The sequence below is a fragment of the Calypte anna genome, chromosome 1 (genome assembly GCF_003957555.1).
Source record: "Calypte anna isolate BGI_N300 chromosome 1, bCalAnn1_v1.p, whole genome shotgun sequence".
NCBI classification, from domain to species: Eukaryota; Metazoa; Chordata; class Aves; order Apodiformes; family Trochilidae; genus Calypte; species Calypte anna.
This window is the reverse complement of record NC_044244.1, coordinates 5,489,643-5,506,653: the sequence shown is the minus strand read 5'-3', so window position 1 is coordinate 5,506,653 and position 17,011 is coordinate 5,489,643.

Genomic DNA, 17,011 nt, shown 5'->3' with positions numbered 1-17,011 from the left:
GGTAATCTCCATCTCCCTCATGGCTAACTATGCATGAATTGTGTCATCTTGTACACAAAGGGAAGATCCGATTGGGGCATATGTTATCATATAGCTGCAGTCACACAGAGGCCCTCAACATGAATACTATTAAAATGTGAAATGCTCATAGATTATTTTAGGCTTCACAGAGAGCCAGAACAGTTACTGCAATAAATTAGAGCAGTTGCCAGGCACTTATGTATCAGTGCACTCTAGCTGTCACTTCTCAGGCTGCAGCACATCTCTGCCGTGCTCTCGTGTTGTACCATGGGCAGGTTCCCCAGACCAGGGCTTGCATCAGTTGCTCCATGGAAGAACTGTCCTCCAAAGGTGCTGAGATGGTCCCTAGTACAGAGCCCAAGGGATACACAGGGCCAAAATAAGTGCCAAAACCCCACTGCCTGTCTGAACAACCTTTCTTTTTTAATCCTCACAAAGATTTCGGCCTAAATTCTTTCCCTGATCCCTTGACTGGGAGGTAGGATCAGAACTAGATTATCTCAGGGACATGTCTGAGGAGCAGAAATCAGTGTGCCTCACACCTCTATTGTCAGAAATCCTTACTCCTTCTTCAAGGCATTAAATGACCATTTACCATGAAGTAGAAAAAGCAGCCACCTTAAACACAGACATTTACAGGTATAACTGCACTGCTACTCTACAGGTGTTTCTTTATGTTGCCTGTACAAAATTAGGAATGTGTATGTTCCATTTAGCCTAAGTAATAGTGCTGCTAGTGGTTTTTTTTTAAATTATATTCTTTTTCATTCTATTGACTTCAGATAATTCAATGAAGTAAGTTATTAGTTATTACACCACAATATATTTTATTGAAGTTTTGGCTTTAACAGTGAAAGTCATTAATCATTCTTAAGTATTGTACATAAAATGGGGACTTTTCACTGAAGTGATACAAACTGGTTATGTCAGGGGAAAAAACATCCCAGCACATGTATTGCTGAACACAGCAAATTCTCTTGGGATGCACTACTACTGTTTTATTTCAAAAGCTGTCTAGATGAAGAAGTAAATAAGTACTAGGTCTAATCTTCAGTATTATCTAGTGATTTATCTTATTATTTAGACTGATGTGACCTGACCAGAAAAAAATCCCTACCTGAAGTGAAAACACTAAATGGCAGCCCCTTCAAGAGACTGAACAAGTCTGAAATATGCTTTGCTAGAAATCAAGTTTTATCCATTGGGAGAGGTTAAATCAGTAAGAAGTAGAACAGGATACAATTGTGGAAGATCTGGTGTGCTATCTGGTGTTTTCTTCCCAATTTTACCTAAGTTTATTATTGCACAGCTCTAAACATGTCTGCTTCCTCCAGCTGCCTCAAATGCCAAACTGTGAGAAACATGCTACTGGAGTGGCACTGACTACTAGATCTTGATTTGATCTCCTTAAATTAATGTCTTTTTTACCAACTATAATAAAAGTACAAGTAGAAGAGGAAAATATTTAATTCTGCTGGGACTTGCCCACTTTTACATCACTTATATAAACCCACTTTTACAAGATTTATTGAAGAACTTTTTTTATTGTGTCCTTAGAGAAACATTATCCCTGAAGAGAAGAAAAAATGTTTTCACTCCCTGTGCTTTACCTTGTAGTGCTGAGATGCTGTCATTAAGAAGTGGTCAGCTAGATGTTGCCATGCACAAAACTGAAATGTTTCATCTTGTTTTATGACATGCGAATTTTGTCTAAGTCTTTAACTCAACCAGATCTTTTCTTTGTGCTTCACACTGTAAATTTATCTCCAAGTTTTCTTGGAGATCTCGTTCAACTCTTTGTCCTCCTCCCTTTGCTACTCATTGCTTTTTTCTCTAGTGGGATTAGCTTGCAGTTTTACAGACTAAACATAATTTTGCTTTAAGACCACATTCCTAACCTATTCAGGTCCTCTTGCATTATTTCACAGAGGCTGATAACCTTTGCTAATTTTAGTACCATCTCCACCTTTCATTAGTATTCTGTTTACTCTTTTCCTCTGGAACGAAATGAAGACATTAAAGCCTGACCTGACTCCAGCAATGCCTCTTAGATAACTCCCAGAAACTTTCAAATATGTTTGTCATTATATATCTTTATCTATCTTGTCTATCTCTAGACAGCTTGCAATGTGAGTGACAATAAAAAGATATTTCTTCAACCTAGGAATATCTATTATAAACAATGGTAAGTAAAAGTAACCCCCCACACACACCCTAATAAAATAGTCAGTAGACTTTATCTTTACATGGGTCACTAGCATATCTATTGCTTTGTCTCTTAAAAAAAAATCTAAGCAGTAATCCTCTTTCTGGCTGGAAAACGTACATCCTCTGGTTTCTTACCTAATTGCTCTGAAATATGTTATGGTGCTGCTTATTTACAGTATCCATAAATATAGTTTCAATAGATAACAATGTGCAAAGCTGGTGCTTTCCCTTAGCTGGAGGTTCATTTCCAATTTTCCATTTTAGAATATGAGTTATGAGAGGACCTAGAGCTTCATCTTTGGAAGAACTTAAATTAGAAGGGAGTTGCAGAATGCTTCTTGAGGATCTGAACCTTCCTCCAGGAGGAAAAGTAAATACTTATTGATCCACATGATACTGTTCTTTAGTAAATACTTATTGATCCACATGATACTGTTCTTTAGCTGCACATGGCAAAGTCTTGATTACCCTCCCAGAAGAATGAAAGAGGTGTGTAGGGAACACCTGACTTACTGTGCATAGTAATAGGTAATTTTAGGAAATTCTGAAGATCACATATTTGAGAGAGTTACTGCTTGGACTTGTTGGGAACTTTCAGTATTTCCAGTATTTCCTACAGATTTCTACTTATCTCCTGTGCCCCTGTGGATCCATGTATCCCCAAAATAAGTGGGAGGCCCATCTCTTCTGTGCTGGAAATTGATGAAATACACACCATCCAGGACCAAGGATGTACATAGTTTTTCTGTATGCTAGACAAAAATCCCAGATATGGTAGATTACCTTCAGATCTAGATCAGACCAGCATACTTTGTTGATGCTGCTGAAGATTTCTTTCCAGCCTTCCAGAGATCTCTTCTCAGCATACCCTCATATTTCTTGTTTTCATATTCTTTTCAGAATATGACAAGTCTTAGAGAGCCTTTCAATCTACACTTAGAAACAGACTAAAGCCATCTGTATTATCTTAGGCTGAAATGGTCAGGTTTTGTGCATGAAAAGGATGATAAACTCTCAGGCTAGCCTCAGCCTTTACCTCAGCATAGTCTATCTTAACCTTTTTAGGTGTTTAGATCTGTGTGAAACAAGACATTACTTTCTCAAAACAGAGCTTTGTTGTAAAAGACAATTTGTGGGAATCTAACTGGGAATAAGGGAAGGTTAATAGATTATGGTACTGGCCTCCTGCTGAGAATTTCTCTTCACACTCCCCATAATGCTAGACCAGTTGGAACTTGCTGCTGAATAGCTTTAGTGGGAAGATACTGAATGCTAATGTCTACTTGATGTTATATCACTGGTTCCTTTGCAGGAACACCAGTTAAAAATCACTCTAGCATCAACTTCAGTCCACCCTTCCAATTTATAAAAATTCACAGTACAGATTGTTTTGAAGAGATGGAGAAAGGTGTTAATCTGCTTAGAAGCATCCCTGCTTTACTGCCTGCTTGTGTAAAAATCCAGATTACATCCTAAATTGATAAAAACTGTCATGTTGGGATACGTGTCTGGTACCTGTACAGACTAAAGAAATAGTCCAGAACTCTCCAGGACTGTAGAGGCTGTGGCAGGAGAGGCTTCTTGTCCTGTCTCATGCAGTTGCACTAATGCTCCATGGTTTAACCTGATGAACCTATGAGGCTTCTGCCTATTAATCTACCTGGAGTAATTCAGTGCTTTGATAGTCCAAACTTGTGTCTCTGCTTTGCCAGCTTTGGAGTCATCCTGCATAGGTGAGGAAACTGTCCTTGCTTTCAAAGTAGCACTGGGAAGCTTCTAGGTGACCCAAGGCCATAAGTGATGAGATGTTTTCTTCCCTTCGAGGAGAGAAGCAAGTTGAAGTGATAGTAAGTTCACTATTCACAGCCTCTTTTAGCAAGGAGAGAGATGATTCTCCTTCTAGAAAAATGAAATATATTCTATATATATATCAGAAATAGTTTGTGGTAGATAATGATTCATAGGTTTTATCCTGTTGGGAACAGATTTATGTCCCAAATCCCACCTCTCCCCTTTCTTGAAGGAGAATGGCAGGGGGAATTTCCTCAGTGCATCTCTCATACAGGGCACTCTTGCAGCCTCCCTTGCTGCAGGTGAACTGCAAGTCAAAGGCTTCTAGAGTATACTCATCTTGGACTTGCCCTTTTTCATTCAAAATGAAGTCAAGACAAGCTTTACTACACTTAAAGATTTTGTACCAAGAAGAAAAAAGAGGAGGGAAGGAGGGAAGAAAGGAGGGAAGGAAGGAAGGAAGGAAGCAAGCAAGCAAGCTATGTTAACTAACATTAGCATTGAGGTATCTGTCAGCGAAAAATATAGAATCTATTTTACATATAGGTATAGAAATTTTAATTTAAAAAAGGGTAGTGAAATGTACAAGCAGAATCTCCTTAAGTAATCAGTGTGTGGTTCACTTAAAACAGAATTTATTAGCACAAGGACTGCCCAGGCAATCTGTCACTAGTACATCTATTTAAATATTTATTAATTTACCTATTGCCTAAACTAAATTAAAACACTTGTCCATTTTCCCATTTTTAAACTACTGTTTTGCAGACACTTTATATATGCCCTATGTCTTGGGTTAGTTCAGTGGTGTTTTGGAAGTGTGGGGGCAATAGGGGTGGCTTCTGTGAGAAGCTGCTGGAAGCTGCCCTGGTTCCAATCCCTGCCCTGCCTCTACCCAAGGCTGAGCAGATGTGGTAATCTGGATGCACCCCTGTGAGTAGCATATTCAAGAGAAGGAAGATCAAACCGCAGAAATATAAGAAAAGGACCCACAGAGCAGAGTAGAGGATTAAGTGAGAGAGGAATGCCAGAGAAAAAGACATCAAGGTCAGTGAGGAAGGAGGGGGAAAAGTACTGAGCAGAGATTTCCCAAAGCCCATGGTGAGATGGCAGCTGTGTCCCTGCAACCTATGGAGGAGCATGGAGGAGCAGTGCTTGGAGGACCACGGTGGGGCTAAACATGAATTTATAGCCCCTGAACTGTCACAAGTGGGCTGACATGAAGAAGCGGCCTGTGTGGGATTGTAGAGAGGGGCAGACATGGATCTGCAGCCATGGAGGACCCTGTGGCAGAGGAGGTGACTGTTCCCAAAGCAGTTGTGACTCTGTGGCAGCCTGGGCTGGAGCATTTCCTGAGAGACTGCACCTCACAGGAGGGACTCAAGTGCCCCCAGGGATTCCTGAAGGACTCTCCCATGAGAGGGACCCCACACTGGAGCTGGGGAAGAATGTGAGGAGTCCTCCCCCTGAGGAGAAAAAGTGGCAGAAACACCGTGTGGGGAACTGACTCTAAACCCCCCTGCCCATCCTTGGGGGGGCAGCATCAGTGAAGCAATCTGGGCTGGGGAAAAAGGGAGGGATGTGGGGAGAAGATATTAAGATATGGCCATGTTTCCTCTTTTCTTCTTGTAGATTAAATAAGGGTTTTTTTCTTTCCCAAGTTAAGCCTGCCTGGTTTTTTTTCCTGTTTATTTTAATTGAGGCATGCAAACCTCTCTATCCTTGTGTCTATACATGAACCTTAAGGTAGATTTTCTCCTCCCTGTCCCATGGTGGGTGGGAGGCAAACAAGTGGAGGCCTGGTTCATATCAGATGGGGCTAAACCATGACACCCTTTTCCTTGATGTACAACTCACAGACTTTTCTAAAGATGTAAGAAAACCAAGGACAAATGAGATGTAAATTCTTCACCCTGTAGCAAGAATCAATAAAATGACCTGTGACATTTGTGGTAAGAGTAGCTTGGATGATGCTGTCAAAAAAGGTCATGTCCTCCTTGTCACCTCACTGATAGAGCTGATCTTGGTCAATAGGTGAGGACTCCTAAGGTACAGTCCCTGGTTATAATCTTATTGTCTGTGGCTGATTAAGAAAATCTTCTCTGCAGTATACAGAGTGATATTTGTATAGATACACAGGATGGATATCACTCTGTGGTGACACAAGTTTCAGTCATGCTATGTATAATGTGAAGTATGCACAGCTTGGAGAAAGTTTATGTAGCTCATGTTGGGTATGTGCTTCACTGATGCTTTTTTGCCTTCCTGATTTCATATCCCAGGAATAATTTATAGTGCAAATGTGTGTATGGGAAGGATGTTGAGCAGAGGTGCTTGTATGCTTCCACCATACCCATGGGAATGGAAGCCCCCCAGCTTCATTAATAAAACAGCCTATGGGGGAGATTATTTACCACTCATCAGGGCTTTCCAGCTGAGCTGCTTGACTGTGCTTATGTGGATGTACAGCTTCTTCAGAGGTGGCTTTGAATACTTTGTCCTATATAACACACTGTTAATATAGCCCATTAGATCAAAAGTAGGGATCTTAATGAAGTGTAGGATGTTGCCTTTGGAAACAACAATTATGATCAGTCTCCAAAAAAATGACAGTTTTAAGAGACTCTACTAGTACTTTTTTCTAGAACACTTCACATAAACACACCAAAGCCAAATTCCTTCCTGGTGTAACCCAGTGTGATGGGGAGAATTATATTGAAGATTAATTTAGCTTCTGTGCATTTAACAGCAATTCAAGAAGCAATGCTTTGGAGAGACAGCCCTGAGTGTTTTGAGTTTTTTTATTCCTGTCTCCTTTTTCAATGTGGAAATGATGAGGAAATTGCTCCTGTGCTATTATGCTAAACCCTATTTGTCAGTCTCTTAAAAAAAATCAGAAAAACATTCCAGAGAGCCAGGGAGGAAGTTCATACCAGCTTTTGCTAATCTGCAGAAAATCCGGCCTACATGACTCCCCTGTCACTGCTGCTCCTTTCATCTATTCTTTATAAGGAGTCTATTGAACTTTAATTAATATGAAAAATTCAGGTTTTCATCTGATTTAAATGTGACTGACATCATGCTGCTACTAAAAGTGGAACAAAGTCCAAGTGTGATGAAAACAATGCCGAATGTCTGGATTCAAGAGGGAATCTCAGACCCCATAGAAAGCATAATCTTACAAATCTGTAATGCTGTGTAACAGATAAGTAGGGGAATGCCAAAAACTCATATATATAGATGTCTGTGATAAGGGTAAGAGAGTGACACATGAAATATCTATATTATCCTTAGCCTGAAAAGTTTTCTCAGAGCTAATCTTACTTTTCTAGTCATGCTGCAGCTGGTTAGATGTCAGAATATGAATTAATGCTGCCTGAGTTCCAAAGAGAGGAAAGAAATTCCACAGAATACAATAAAGTACATCTCTGTGTATTCAAGGATGTACAGAGTAGGGAAATTTTAGGGTATGAGCAGGAGTAGGATAAAATTTCAGTGCCTGTGTTTCCAAGTGCTGCAGCATTTATGTTTTGATGTAATGAGTTTGCAAAGTAAATCTACATCTAAGCTCCCCAAGAAGTAATCTGACTTTCAGTTTTGTTGTATGCCTTGAACATCACAGCTGTGTACAATTTTGTTGAAAAGAAAGAAGTACTAATTGCTCTTGTGACACCAGTGGTGGTCCCTGTAGCATTGTGTACTACCTTCTTGAGCTGCATGACCTATTTCCCTGAAATGGAGGAGAAAAAAGAAAATAAAAAATTCCCCTGATCTTTACTTGCTAACTTCTGCAGTCATATGAGGAGACATTAAACCAGTATCTTAAGTCTGCTTTTAAAACAAAGAGCTAAGTCTTGATCCAAATCTTTGGATGCATCATTAATGTTTTCTAGGCAAATCTCGTTACTTGAGTGGGGTCTGAGCATATTTTAAAGGAAGTGATTTTTGTCATGTGCTAAGTGCTTTGCAATTTCAAACAAGGCTGAAACCTTGTCTACCACCCCACAGATCTTAGCAATAGAAAGGTTCATATAGATCTAAATGCTCATATAGATCTAATACTCATCTTCAACCCAGGTTCATGCTAAAGCTGGGAGGCTTTCAGACAAGGTGTTTTAGCCTGTGATTGGCCATTTGGAGCAAGAGGTTAAGAGGCATTGATCTATCTGTTCCCAGCCATATCAACACTAAAGCTTCCTTATATTTGCACTTGAGATGTTTGGCCAGGAATTCTGAATATATCTCCAAATTATAAAGGTAGAAATTACAAAGTATAATTAATTCCAGCACCTTGACAAGAATAATTAAAGTCTTGATCTGTCAATGACCAGTTCCAAGAAATGTTTGCTGCACACAAAGGTTCAACAACTAGGTTGGAGAATACCAGGGCCTCAGGGATTACCACCGCTGATTCATCCCTGCCATTTCCTAAAAAGAATATTTTATGTTTTTAATTGTCTTGCCAATAGTTTGAATTTTTTTTTCCCAGTACTATTACTAATGGCTTCATCTCTTCCTATAGAGGAAAAAACCATCCTAAGAAAGATGGTATTTTTCTCCAAACCCTGAAATAAACCTCATATGGCTGCATTGTGGCCAATAGGGTAAACATATTTAGAAATTTTGACTTTATTTTTTTTTAAATAAAAGGAGGGGAGAGGGGCTGTTATTGGAATTGAGTAAGATATCCAATCACAACATATTTGTTTTAAAGTGTCCCACAAAAACTCTCAGCATAAATAAAAATCCAAAGAAGCACACAAACATATACTGAAGTCTTAACTAAGATCTCCCATATACACCTTTTCCTCATAGATGGTGAAAATCTATTCCAGTTGGAACCACTTTGAAAAAACTGTTCTGCATTCTCTGTGAATGCCACGAGCTAATTTTTCTGCAGCAGTTTGAATGCAGTATTATAAAATATATTGCAATCAGTGGAACTACTTTGACTTTGATTAGACTAAAGAAAGCCACTGTTTCACTTGAAATTGAAGACTCATTTCCTGATTTTTATTAACTTCCCTTCCAGACACCATAAGATATGCAGCTTGCTGTTTTGACTGTCTGCTGGCAAGTCCAGAATGGGACAGGGCACTTCAGAAGAGCAGGGAGCCAAGGTCACCTGCTGGAAACTCATGCATGATGACACCTGTACATGTGGTGCAAACTATCCTTCCACATCTCAGGACACTTGAATTTGCTCATTGCTGGCCCCATTCCTCCTATCTCCTCACAGCATGTCGGCCATGGTGGGTACCTCCAATGGAGCTCATTCCTACCTCCTTGCTGCAAACTGGCAGTAGTCATCAGTCATGTACACTCGACCAGATAAAACTGGACAAAAAAATCCTTCTCACATAGGTGCTGGTTTTAGGTCATGTTGGTGAAATTTGGATTTCATGCATGCTGCTTATATAAGGGGAGATGCAGGTGACTTCTTTCTGGATTCTTCCTACTGGAGCAAAAGAACAATCATTTTGAAGATAATTTACAGCAAAGATGAAGGCAGGATATACAACTGATACCAGATGAAATTCTGGGGGAGGCCAAATGAGGGATTGAGTCCATCATCAGCAAATTCGCAGATGACACCAGGCTGGGAGGAAGTGTGGACCAACTCGAAGGCAGGAGGGCTCTGCAGAGGGACCTGGACAGACTGGAGAGCTGGGCCGATTCCAACGGGATGAGGTTCAACAAGGCCAAGTGCCGGGTCCTGCACTTTGGCCACAACAACCCCATGCAGCGCTACAGGCTGGGGACAGAGTGGCTGGAGAGCAGCCAGGCAGAGAGGGACCTGGGAGTCTGCATCGACAAGAAACTGAACATGAGCCAGCAGTGTGGCCCAGGTGGCCAAGAAGGCCAATGGCATCCTGGCCTGTATCAAAAACAGCGTCACCAGCAGGTGCAGGGAGGTGATTCTTCCCCTGTACTCAGCACTGGTTAGGCCACACCTCGAGTCCTGTGTCCAGTTCTGGGCCCCTCAGTTTAAGAAGGATGTAGAGGTCCTGGAACAGGTCCAAAGGAGGGCAACCAGGCTGGTGAAGGGACTCGAGCACAGGCCCTATGAGGAGAGGCTGTTCAGCCTGAAGAAGAGGAGGCTCAGGGGAGACCTCATTGCTGTCTACAACTACCTGAAAGGAGGCTGTAGCGAGGTGGGAACTGGACTCTTTTCACAGACGACCTTCAACAAGACAAGAGGACACAGTCTTAAGTTGTGCCAGGGGAGGTTTAGGTTAGATATTAGAAAGAATTTCTTCACGGAGAGGGTGATTAGGCTATGGAATGGACTGCCCGGTGAGGTGGTAGATTCTCCGTCCCTGGAGACATTTAAAAAAAGACTGGATGTGGCACTCAGTGCCATGGTCTAGCAACTGCTCTGGTGGGTCAAGGGTTGGACTAGATGATCTCTGAGGTCCCTTCCAACCCGGCTAATTCTATGATTCTATGATTCTATGAAATGCTTGTGTTGGTGCATGTGTAATGACAGGAGGCCACAGTAGCACAGATGATAATCTGCAGCCTTGTGAGGTATGTACCAATAGATTCCGTATGCTCCATGAAAAAAGCCCTCGTGGATAAATGGCCTAAAGGATGTCTATGGAAGATACCAGTTTTTGGGTGAGCTGGATGTACCATCTTCTAGGTCTCATTGGAGAATTTTATAGAACAACTCATGGGATGATCCAGAGGCATCCAGTAGATAATGTAAAAAGACAGAGCCAGGTCTTCAGTGTACCATGGTAGTCCTCCTGCAAAACAATGCAAAGCAAGCTAAAATTGTTAGTCTTCAATTCTAAAGTTACAAAATTGCCTTTCTCTGTGCTTGCTTAGAAATGTAAGATATTGTGGAGAAAAGGATCCAAGGAGCTATAGGTTAGATAAGAGAAGAACATGGTGGTTAGGTGGCAGGAGCAGGATGCACTCACATCATATGAGAGCCATAGATAGAAAATAAAACACTCACTGAGGATTTTGGAAATATTTGAGACAATCTTTCATGGCAGTGCAGCATCTTACTTTTATGCTGTTTACTGCTAGCCACACAGTGCTCAATAAAGTGCCCTCAGTTTTCTCAAGATTGTGAAAAATAGTGTGTGACTTTTTGGTATTAGATTGAGGTCCATATCAGTACTATACTTAAAGGCTTTTGCCAAAGGTGATGTCCCACACATTCTGCTGAGAGATCTCAGCAGAAATTCACAAGATGGAGTAGAAGGTAAAATATTGCCTGCCTGCTCATCAGGTGAGTAAAGATTATAACCAGTATTTCAATTCCCTGCCTAGTGCCCCACTTTTGAGACTGTATTTCTTTCCCTAAGCTTGTAACAGAATGTGATATCCAACAAATACAGCTCAAAGCTGGTTGTTGTCTTGCCAAGTCCTGTACAATTGTTTCTCTTATCTGACAGCTATGCCTACATATTTTGCAAGTGATGATGGATGCCCATGTATGCTGTGTTTTGTAGGTTTATGTAATTCACCTCTTCTTATTACTGAAAGCATAATGGGGCTGCAGCAAATATAAAACATCTGTGGTCTTTGACAGAATAGCTTAAGGAGAAAGAAGAAAGCTTTCAAAAGCTGTGAAATGGATGACAATTGAAACAGGTGGTTGCAGCTAAATGGTACAGCTTAAACTTTAGCATTTAATGGATCAGTAGGAAATTCTACCTGACTACTATTCTAGACATGCTTTAGAAAGCCCGAAAAAGGGACTTTAGTTGTAAGTGTTTGCTAGAATTTCACAGGATCACAGAATTGTCATGGTTGGAAAAGGTCTCTAAGATCACCAGGTCCAAATATCAACATCCCCTTCCCCCTCAAATAAAAGAAAATAAAAAATACTTATCTGTATCACCATTCCCACTAGAGCATGACCTGAAGTGTCTTATCTACACGTTTTTAAATACCTCCAGAGATGGTGACTTCACCACCTCCCTGGGCAGCCTGTTCCAGTGCCCTGTCACCCTCACAGTGAAAAAATTCTTCCTAATATTTATATGGAACCACTTGACTTTAGAAACCTATCCACACTTCACTGATACTTGAGCTGGCAATATGGCAAATAGTCAGATCATCCTATTTAGAAAAAGAAATAAGACAAAACCTCCTTGCATTCTGTACTTATATTAAGTGCCATATACTGTAGCAAATTTCTCTCTCCAATCGATATGAATTTAGAGTCACTTTATCCATCATGTGGCCTAAACAGATATTTCCTCAAGTGCTCTAAAGGCACATAACGAGGCTGAATTACTACAAACTATTATTTACATATCTTATCTTTAGTTATGAAGTTTATGATGCAGGTCAAAAGATGTTGTTGCTATTACTTGGCAATATTGGACAATACAACCTATATGTGAAACTATTATGAGAAAAAAGCACATTTAAACTGAAAGCATGCAAGTTTGTAACTATCATGGGAGCCTGGCTCAGTATATAAACAACAAGAGGTGAAGAAGAAATAACTGGTTCGAAGAGAGAGTTTAATAGATTTATGAACGGGATTATTTGACAGGGTCACCTAAAGCCATGAGGGACTGTTTCAATGATACACTTTACTGTCCTCTTTCTATACTGCAAGGACAGCCTAACAAGCAGTGCACAGATTAAGGCTCCTAGTCATCTGGTTCCAAGTTTCTGTAATATATCATTCAATGTCTGAGTACTAGAACAATCAGAAGGGACAAATTAAAGAAGTTGTAAGATATGAGGTTGCCAATTATGATATATAAAGCAGATTTTAAAAATTACAACAGGCAATATATTTAAAAATTATTAGTGATGTTGCTTACTGTGAGGTATATCTCAGTTTTGTGTGTCCAGCTTGATTTACTAAGTGAAAACACCACAAAATCCCTCCAGGGCTGGACAATGAAGATCGAGCAACCAGAAATGGAGGTTCATACTTGTAGTCTTCCCCAGAGGTGCAGATGTCCTTACAATTACTTACAGGACACATTCAGTAGTGAAAATAAAACTAGCTGCAAAAAATTCTTAATGGAAACAAGAAGAGATAAAAAAAAATGATCCAACCTTATGAACTTTATAACTTTATAACTTATAATATGAACTTTATAAGCCAAATCCACCTCCCTGGATGCCTTTGCACATCTGCCTCATTGGCATGGGGTGCCAAGACCCCAGGTGCCAAGGGAGGTGTCCTGCCAACCCTTCATGAGCTTAAGAAGATTTAGCTGACTCTTCATTTCAGGGGAAGAAGAGTGGCACTTGAGACTGAGCTTTAAAGGTCAGACCAACAGCTAAGGTTAAGTCTAGTGGCTTTCTGGCAGTCTGAAAAACAAAAGTCTGTGAGACGACAGGCCCTCAGCATACTCTGGAAAGCCAGTTCCTTAGTTGATACAAGTCTGCTGAGCTACACTGATGTTTTATAGTTTTATTCTTGGTAACTGAGCATTAGTCCCATATGAGCCCTGGACAGGCAGGATCAGGGGGCCAAGACCAATAAAATGAGGTTTAACAAGGCCAAGTGCAGGGTCCTGCACTTCAGTCACAACCCCATGCAATGCTACAGGCTTGGGGAGGAGTGGCTGGAAGGCTGGGAGGCAGAAAAGGACCTCGGAGTGATGGTCAACAGACAGCTCCATCTGAGCCAGCAGCGTGCCCAGGTGGCCAAGGAGGCCAACAGCATCCTGGCTTGTGTCAGCAATAGTGTGGCCAGCAGGAGAAGGGAAGTGATTGTCTCCTTGTACTTGGCACTGGTGAGGCTGCACCTCAAGTATTGTGTTAAGTTCTGGGCCCTTTACTACAAGCAGGACTTAGAGGTGCTGGAGCTCCAGAAAAGAGCAACCAAGCTGGTGAGGGGTCTGGAGAACAAGTCCCATGAGGAGAGGCTGAGGGAATTGGGAATGTTTAGTTTGGAGGAGACATTATTGCTCTATACACCACCTGAGAGGAGGCTGTAGGAATCTGGGTGTTGGCATCTTCTGTCAAGTAAATAATGACAGGACTAGAGAATATGGCCTGAAGCTGCTCCAGGGGGTTTAGACTAGGTAGTAGGAAGAATTTGTTTACTGAGAGAGTAGTCAGGTGCTAGAATGGGCCGCCCAGAGAGGTGGTGGAGTCACCACCATCCTTGGAAGTATTAAAAAACTGTGTGCATGAGGCACTTCAGGACACGCTCTAATGGGCATGATGATACAGATATAGATAAATACATTTTATTTATTTTATTGAGGGGGTTGTTGACAGTTGGATGCAGTGATCTCTTCCAGTCATGAAAATCCTGTGATTCTGTGAGAAGCAAAATGCTTTGCTGGGCAGGATGAAGGAAAAAGTTCCGTATCTGATTTGTTCTGAAAGTCTCCTACAACTGACTCCTTTCCCTTGAAATCTAGGGCCAGTCAGCTCAGGCCAAGTAAATCTTCAGCAAGACAGCACACACAGAGAAGCAGTGAAATGAGAATTAGGATCCAAGCTCCATTGGGGCTCACACAGCTATGCAAAACCTACACTGAATGGAACCAGGAAAGAACTGGAAGCAGCTGTGAGCAGAGGTAGAAAAGACTCCCTGAAAGATATATGAATGTGTCAGCAGGGAGTATCATTAGGTAACAGATGTGGTTTGCAAGTTGCTCTGCTGCTATGCTAATCAGGCCCACAGGAGAAGGACAAAGAGATGAGTGCTGGAGGTCTTCAGAGTCAACCCTAAGCTGAGTCCCTCGCCGAGTGACGGTAGCTGCTGCTGCAGACAGGTGCTGAACAAGGAAACTTTGTGTGGTTTGCCAACAGCCCCTGGAACAGGGCTGATCCTGGAATCACAGTGCTCATTTGCAGCAGGGCAGAGTTCAGCTTCAATATGCAGGGTTTTCTGAATTTAAAATAGTCAGAGATGTATCTTACATCGTTGCAGCATGGATAATGATATGTGAATTTGTAAAATAACAGGGTGGACAATGAAAAATCTGGCTGGAAACATAACCTAGGGTTTTGACTTGCTCAGTGGTCATGGTGGTAAATAAACCTTTATAAGAAGCTGAACAAGCTGCTGTCTTCCCAGTTATTAATTGGCTTCTGTGCAGCTGATGGTATTGCATAAGATCCTTTTTTCAAAAAGAATGCAAAGTTCAACTAAGAGTTATCTTTTGGGTGCATTTAGGGTGTTCTTCCATGCTGTATAAGGTTGTTTTTATGTGTTTGAGGGGCTGGCCAACTTTAAAAACACTCTTAAAGGAGGACTGATAGATAAGGCAATAGTTTAATTCCACAATTTGATGAGATCTGTTGCTACTAGAACAAGAAAAGACAAATTAATCTAAGCAAAGAGGACTATAGCTGATTTGTCTCTGTTTTTTGTTTTTTTGTTTTTTTTTAGGCTATTTCAGAGACAAGCTCCAAGTTCAAAAGGAAATACTCATCATGCCATTTTAGAAAATAGTCAGCTGTGTAATTGAATAATGTGGAATGTATTCATCATGTCTGTGTACCTGGAGACACCTAGAAAAAAGCATCTGCTCCCTATGTGCTGAATAGAAATGCATTAAAAAACCCAACACAAAACAACCCAAAGATTGGCATGAAAAAATATTGCCTTTTGTGGTGCCAAATATGCATTGTACACTACTGTCCCCTTGAGCTATAAAAATGTAAGCTACCACTAGAATTATGCTCAATAGCTCCAGATGGTTCTATTCTGCCATGAATACTCCAGTTCAAGGATTTCACAGTGACAGGAACACAAGATGTATTTTCTGAACTTGTCTTTTGTTATTTTCATAAAATACTTAGAAATAAATTTGATGCTTTGAAAAGATTTTTCACTTCAGTGATCTGCACACACAACCACGTGAAACTTCTAAAAATTCGTTCATTTCATTTTTTACGAGATACAAGGTCATGCAGTAGTTATATAGACCCACTGTAGAGAAACAAGATAAACCAGGTGCCTCGAGTTGCCAAAGAGTGGGTGTGAGTCCACCTGTGCCTGGTTAGGGCAGGCCCCCTATTACCAGGGGGCCAATAAAGGTGGGACACACACCCACAGAGCGAAGCTCACTCTTGTGTGAGGCAATGGAGAGGCCAGCAGCTTGTTGAGCCTCAGGAGCAAGAAAGGCTCCTCCTGCTACAACCCACCAAAAAAACCAACCAACCAAAAAAAAAACCCACAAAAAAACCCCCAAACCAAGACCATTTATGATAGCTTCATTGCTTGCAAAGGAAGGTAGGTCATGTTCTTATCAATTGCTGTGTCTTGATGGTGCACTATGTAACACAAATAAGGGCAGCCTGCTACTGCAAAGCTTTATCAGACTGAATGTCAACTGATTATATTTTTGGTTAGGGGTTTCCAAATATGAATTGTATACTTTTGCTTCAGCCTGGGTGAATTATGTGCAAGATTAAAGTAGATGGTAAAAAAAAAAACCCCAAAACAACAAATGAAGCAAGCAAAACCAACACAAAAAGAGCTACAGGTAATAGACACATAGGACATACAAGTAAATAAGCTTGAGATCTTCTGTGGACTGAATCTACAGATAGTGACTCCTCTGAAAACAGAATATCCATGCATCTTTAAAACCATTTTTCCCCTATTATTTTTTCCCTCTAATCTCTGTCTTTGGAGATACCCAGCACAGGACACTTAGGACCTAGAATCTGAATATTTTCTTAAATTACCTGAGAAGACGCTTGGAAACTGGAAGGCTGAGGAGCTGAAGAAAACTAATGGCCTGTCTCCTCTTGTCTGTGGGTGTCTGGTCTCTACTAGATTTGTGGTGGACTTCTGAGCTGTGTGCTAACATGAAGTTTTGCCTCTGCTTATAACCCTAATTAATTCCAAAGGTGAATACCTTGCTATTAGTGAGAACTCTTCCTCCTCAAATGCATAATCAATTAATTACATGGAAGACATGGTGCCCACCCTGTAGAGGGACTTCTATTTGAATTGACACTGAACTGCTTCCTCAGGCAAAAAATCTTGGAAGTGAGGTGCAATATATGCACATCCAATCATATTTGTCCTCAC